The sequence below is a fragment of the Suncus etruscus genome, chromosome 3, assembly GCF_024139225.1.
Source record: "Suncus etruscus isolate mSunEtr1 chromosome 3, mSunEtr1.pri.cur, whole genome shotgun sequence".
Lineage (NCBI taxonomy): Eukaryota > Metazoa > Chordata > Mammalia > Eulipotyphla > Soricidae > Suncus > Suncus etruscus.
This window is the reverse complement of record NC_064850.1, coordinates 166,756,078-166,762,612: the sequence shown is the minus strand read 5'-3', so window position 1 is coordinate 166,762,612 and position 6,535 is coordinate 166,756,078. Positions and strand designations below refer to the sequence as shown.

The window sequence follows — 6,535 nt, the reverse complement described above, 5'->3', positions numbered from 1 at the left end:
GAACCCTCAACTCAATGAAAGGTTAGCATAAGTCTCCATATCTCAGAGGGGGTTAAAGGGGGTTAAAGGGTTATTGCATCACAATAAAAAATACTTTCCTTGTTCGTTCTTTCTGGTTATTTTTCAATGGTTGAGTTCCAATGTAGCACTTGGAGCTGAGGAGAATACACAACATGCAGATAGCCCTTGAGGTTAACAATGGAACTCTAAAGAATTTGAACAACTTAGACATAAAAAAAATAATGGGAAGAGAATGCTCTAGAGCAGATTTTAGAAAACTTGAGCTCTGCTTCTGTAAACAGTTCAGCAGGTCCCCAAATTATGTTGTTTTGTTCAAGTCCTTTTGTTATAATGTTGTTGAAGTAGAGGTTGAGGGGTGAGAGCTGGGATAAACACTTTTAGAGACCTTTTAGATTACTGTATAAATTTATCTTGCTTTAAGTCCATTTTCAAGTATCTGCCAGCAGCATTAAGTGGGGACTTTCTATAAAAACAAATTTATACCCTCCCTTAATCTGAAGTTTCTGGGGCCTTTGTGTTTGTTTCCTACAATTTTGAAGAAAGCAGGAGTCAGGTTTCATTCAATATACTGCAGAATGTGAAATGAGTGGCACCAATATGGACCTGGATAGAGGCTGTAATATTATATTTGCAAACACTCTTCCCAGGTTTTAGTCTTATTTTGGGTCCTCTGGTCCGGATCCCTTAGAAATACTCAGTTTCATCCAAAAAAGAAAGTTAGTTATGTGCTTGCTTCGGCAGCACATATACTAAAATTGGAATGATACAGAGAAAATTATCATGGCCTCTGCACAAGGATGGCACGCAAATTCGTGAAGCGTTCCATATTTTTCTTAAAAAAAGTTAGTTACACAGTGTGACCAGAGTCCACTGAAGAGACTTCCACAAGGCAGTGAGGATACTGGTCTCCTGAAATGAGAAAAGAAGAAATAAGACACTACTCCAGGGACATCTTCTCAGAAGTAAAATGAGAAGGGCCTGGCACGGGGTTCAGAGGCACTTAGGTTAATTCCTGGTACTTCACAATCCTCTGAGCTTCAAGCCTTGAATTTTTTCCTGTCCAGCAGTGATGGATATGGCCCCTAAGCTAGAAGTACACCAAAAAGGAAGCAAAATTTTGGGAGATTTCTGAATGCAGTACAGCACAGTTTTTTTTGTTTGTTTGTTTGGTTTTTTGTTGTTGTTGTTGTTGTTGTTGTTGTTGTTGCAAGGAGGATATTTTGGAGAGTGTGACACAGGGACTGCACTAGGATTAGCAAGGAATAGTCGGAACAATGCACTTTCTGGTGTCTAGTCAGCTGCTTCCAAGAAAAGACTATACAAAAATAGTCCATCTAGGAAGACTTGGATTCATTCACTCTTCCAAAATCTTTAGCCCTTTATATTTTTAAATGTTCTCAATTTTAAAAAATAAATTTAATTGAATCACCTTGAGACATAGTTACTAATTTGTTCATGTTGACCATACAATGTCCAAACCTGTACAGTACGTATTTCCTGCCACCAGTATTCCCAGTTTCCCTCCTCTCTCTGCCCCGACACCTGTCTCTGTGACAAATACCCCCACCTGTCTCTGTGACAAATACCCCCTTTCCTTTAGGCATTGCAGTTCACAATATTGTTATGAAGAGATATAATACATATTACTAGCATGTGACCATTCTAGTCTAGAGATATCGTTCTCAAGTCTCATGGTTACAATGGCACCTTCTCCGACCTAATAGGACAACCCCCACAATTTGTAGCAAGCTTCCTACCATGATCCAGTCCTCCTGATCCACATCTCTATTGCATATAGGTATTATTACCATGCTATACAATGAGTGAGATCACTCTATGGTTTTCCCTCTTGCTATGACTCATTTCACTCAGGATAATACTCTTCATATTCATCCATGTATATGCAAATTTCATTAGTTAATTTTTTAAAACAGCTGTGTATTATTCTAGTGTGTAGATGTACCATAGTTTCTTTGTCCACTCACATGTTCTTGTGAAGTATGGCTATTTCCAGATTCTGGTAATTGTAAATAATGCAGCAATGAATATACAGGCATAGTGGAATTTTCTACATTTTGGGGGGGGTTCCTATGTTATATTCATAGGAGGAGTATTGCTGGGTCATATAGGAGCTCAAATTCTAAGTTTTCTGTATATGTCCATAGTTTTTAATGTTGTTAGAAACAAATGGGCCAGTCAGTTATTCCCTAAGCAGTAAATGAAAGTTCCTTTCTCACCTATTCATTTAACAGTGGTTATCTGTTGGTGTACCTATCTGAGACCCTGGATTTGGGTGTAGATGTTCTTTCTAATGTGTGTACCACTTTCTGTTTTATAAGATAATATATCATTGTTATTTTGATTTACATCTTTCTGATGAGTAATGACATGGATTATTGTTTCATGTGCCATTTGACCAACTATATTTCTTCTTTGAGGAATTTCTGCTAATCTCTTTATTCCATTTTTTTTTTTGGATAGGGTTAGATGGTTTTTCTTGTTAAATTTTTCTAGTGCCTTATATATTAATCCTTTATCAGATGAATGATGGGAGTATAATTACTTCCTTATGTACATATCCATTAATTATAAAAAATGACCCTCTCTATCTCATAAACTTTTTAAGCAGAAGGTATTTTTTTATCTGATATTAGTATTGCCAACCTAGTCATTTTAAGTACGTTGGTTACTTGATGGATTGTCCTTTAAGCTGTGACATCGAGTCTGTATCTAATCTGGCTATTTAAATGGGTTTCTTGCAGACAAAAGAAAGTTGTATTCAATTTTCTAATCTACTTTACCACACTTTGTGTCTTCTTTACTGCATTTAGTCCATTATATTAAGAATAAATATAGTCATGTAATTATGTGGCACTTTTTGATAGATGTTGGTGTGTTTGTGGGCTGTGTCTTATTTTAAAATACTCTTCTTTTGTTCTCATAAATTTTGTTTTGAGTCCATAAAGTTCATGTGCTGCTGTTTTCCCTTTAGCATTGTATAATTCCTTCAAACCATAATAAGAATCTGTCTTGGAAATAGTCTTAGGCATTTATTTTGTTGAGTTTTTTCACTATATCCCATCACTGCCTTCCAGCCTGACATTTGCTTTTGATAAATCTTCTATAACTGTTAAGGATGTTCCTTTGTATGCAATTTACTTTTTTATCTTGTTGCTTTCAGTATTCCATCTCTAACTATGGTTTTTATCATTGGGACTAACTAGGATGTGAATGGTTGTTTTAATTTGGGTCTCTTTTAGCTTGTTCTCTTCTGGCATCCCAGATGTGGCTACGTGCACTTTTCAGTTCTGGAAACTTCTCAGCAATGATGCCTTTTATTGTTATTTCTTCATATGGCATTCTTTCCTAGCTCTTTGGGACCCCAATATATTTCTGTTGTTTTTGTTAAATTCATCTTAAAGTTCTATTGTCTATTGTATATTCATTTTGAGGATTGTTCCATCTTTGTTTGCTTATTTAAAGACTCCTTTCCAACTTCTGTTCTTCTCTAGAGGTGTTATACAGCTCATCTTCGAACTAACTGATTCTGTCCTCAGCAGTTTTTACTCTTCTCGTGAGATCTCAACTGAGTTTTTCAATTCCCCTGCTATGTTTTTCAGTTTTGTCATTTCTATTTTAAATTTTCTTATTTTTACTTTCATATTTTTTGTTTATTTGTATTTCTATGGCTGTTTCATGGTTTCATTGAGTTCTTTAAACATTATCAAAATCTTCTGTCAAACTTTTTATCAGAGAGACCAAATAAGTGGCTGATAGTTGTGCTAGTTGGGTCTTCAAAACTAGCATTTCATTCCCTAATATGGAGAGGGTTTTTTTTTTTTTTTTTTCAGGCCACACCTGTTTGATGCTCAGGTGTTACTCCTGGCTAAGCACTCAGAAATTGCCCCTGGCTTAGGGTGGACCATATGGGACACTGGGGGATTGAACCGCGGTCACGATCTTTCCTTGGCTAGCACTTGCAAGGCAGACACCTTACCTCTAGCGCCACCTCGCCAGCCCCATATGGAGAGGTTTTGTGTTGCTTTCTCATTTTGACTGCTACAGTGTGGTATTGTTTTTCATGTGTTGCAATGTTGCTCATTGACTGGAAAAATGCATGGCCATAGAGTGAAGCTTAACAGCCATTCTCTGGGCTCACTGATATTGTGTAAAAATGGTTCTTCTGAGTCACAAATAGGGCCTCACTGCTGATCTTTCTGTCTACCCCAGATTCCTGGAACTGTATCTGTAGCCCTGTTTTAAAATAATGCCTCAAAGTGACTGAAACTGTTCAGACCTATCAAAATTCATATTCTTTTTGAAATTTAGGGTTTTTTTTTTTTGATAGACCCCTTGGGATATTAGAACGTGAGTAGTCTATTACAATAAGAGTGCAATGGCTCTGCTAATTAGATGCTAGGCTTAAAACTCATCAACTTTGGAGATGACCATAGATGTCAGATATAAGTGATATAGAAAATATACTTCTACATATATTCACTTATCTCTAAAACATTCAAAATTTAAGGAAGAAAGATGATAGGAACCTTAAGTGGAAGGTAGTGGCCTCCTTGTGTGTAGAATTCTAATCTCTAGGAGTTTAAACTAACTTGTGGAACAACTTGGTGGTATTACTAAGGGATAAAATAAGAGACATCTAATGTTGCCATTGCTAGAGTCTAAATGTTTGTAAGACACAAATTATACAAAGGCTACATTGGGGATGGTTTGAAAATACAAGTATCCATGGTTGATTATTTTATTGGGGGTGTATATTTTGACTACTTGGATTACGGCTCAGAAGATTGTCCTTGTTTTTTGCTCATGAATTACTCTTAGTAGTTCTTGGAGGGCCATTTATACTTCTAGGAATTAGAACCCTGATTAGTCACATAATAGACAAGTACTTTATCTGCAATGGTATCTCTATGGTTCCTATCTACCAACATTCAAGAACAATTCATGATCCAGAACTTCTGCTTGCTACCAAATCATTTTATCTCTGTGTAGGTAGATAGAGATAATGGATTAACACCTATACAGCATCTAGTAAATCAATGTTTCTCTACAGTTGTGTGTGTGTGTGTGTGTGTGTGTATGTGCAGAAAAGTATAGCAAACTGTTGTTAATATCTTTTATTGTAGAGCATCAGGGTATTTTATTATCATTTCTTGATATGTCCTATATATATTTACCACTCTAAAGTACTTCCTAAAAGAAAAACTTTGTTCCTTTACATTAAAAATATTACTATTATTATCATTATCATAGATTTCATGAATATCTTTATGATATTAAGGTCACTAAAATAAATTCAAAATTACAAAAAGCAATAGTAAAAATCATTCTGTTTAGCTTATGAAAGGTCATTCCCTTAGAATAAGTTAGTTCCTTTTCTGTAAATTTCAAGTAATTCTTAAATTTAAGTTTTACCATATTGAAATGCTCTAAATAGACAGTAACCTACCAAGTCATAAACAATTCACTAAATAATTAATAGCATTTTGTTATGTATTTCCTACATATTTGATTATTGAGTAGCAATGATCACTGTTTTGTTTTGAATGTACTTGATGTTAACTATCATTGTTTATGTTTATCATGCTTCTCATTGACAATAGCTTACCAAGTCACTGCTTTAGCTTGTCCCTTGATTCTCTCTTTCATAAAAGCAAGGCAATTTCTCACAATATCTGGTCAGAGATGTGGAATAAGAAGCTATAATAGTTTCAATTGGAAACTGTGGAAAAATCAGAAGTTATTGTCAGATAGTTAACAACATTTTCCATGAGATTAAACTCATGAAATGGAGCATTTGGGACATTAGATAGATGTGGCAAATAGCATAATATAATAAACAGACTCGGATCTCCTCCCTAAACTAAAGAATACTTTGCATGCCTGCTACAGACACCCAGATATATCTTTTATTTCAATATATCCTGATTAATCTTTTAAATGCTCAGGGCTTAGGGGTACTTCAAAACATCACTGTCTAGTGATCTTCTAGAAACTCACATCTTCACTAGTGGGTAATCTAGTTTATACATTGCCATTTCTTTTTACCCTTTACCTATAAAACAATTATTTGGTGAGTGGATGGGGAAGAATGCTGAAGCTTTGAGCTATTGTTAGCAGCCATTTTGAGTATTTATTTTCATGTTAAAATAGAAGAGCACATTTTATTATAGTATACACACGGAAATGTCAGCTAAGATTATGTATTAGATGCAAGACCAGAGCAGTCCAGTCATAGACATACTCTTTGCTTACAGTTATATATTCCGTTGTCCTTGAATAAGAACAAGAGATTATTTAAGCATCCTCTCCTAAGTAGTGAAGCCTTATAAGAATGTTGTCTTCATAATTGGGTACATTTTTCTTTGGTCCCTGTCTGAGAGAGTCTTTTGAGCTTTCTCTAATCAAATGTTTGACTTTGCAATATCACCTACTTTCTTTTAAGATCTCATAATCGTATATATAGGACTTTTTTGCTTTATAAGGGGATTGGTAA

General features: G+C 35.1%; 1 non-coding gene across 1 annotated transcript; it reads left to right on the top strand.

Moving 5' to 3' along the window:
* The first annotated feature begins 746 nt into the window (after window positions 1-746).
* LOC126004600 (U6 spliceosomal RNA) lies at window positions 747-853 on the top strand. Its single transcript, XR_007493870.1, has one exon. It is a non-coding gene; the product is annotated as a U6 spliceosomal RNA (small nuclear RNA).
* Window positions 854-6,535: the final 5,682 nt, after the last annotated feature.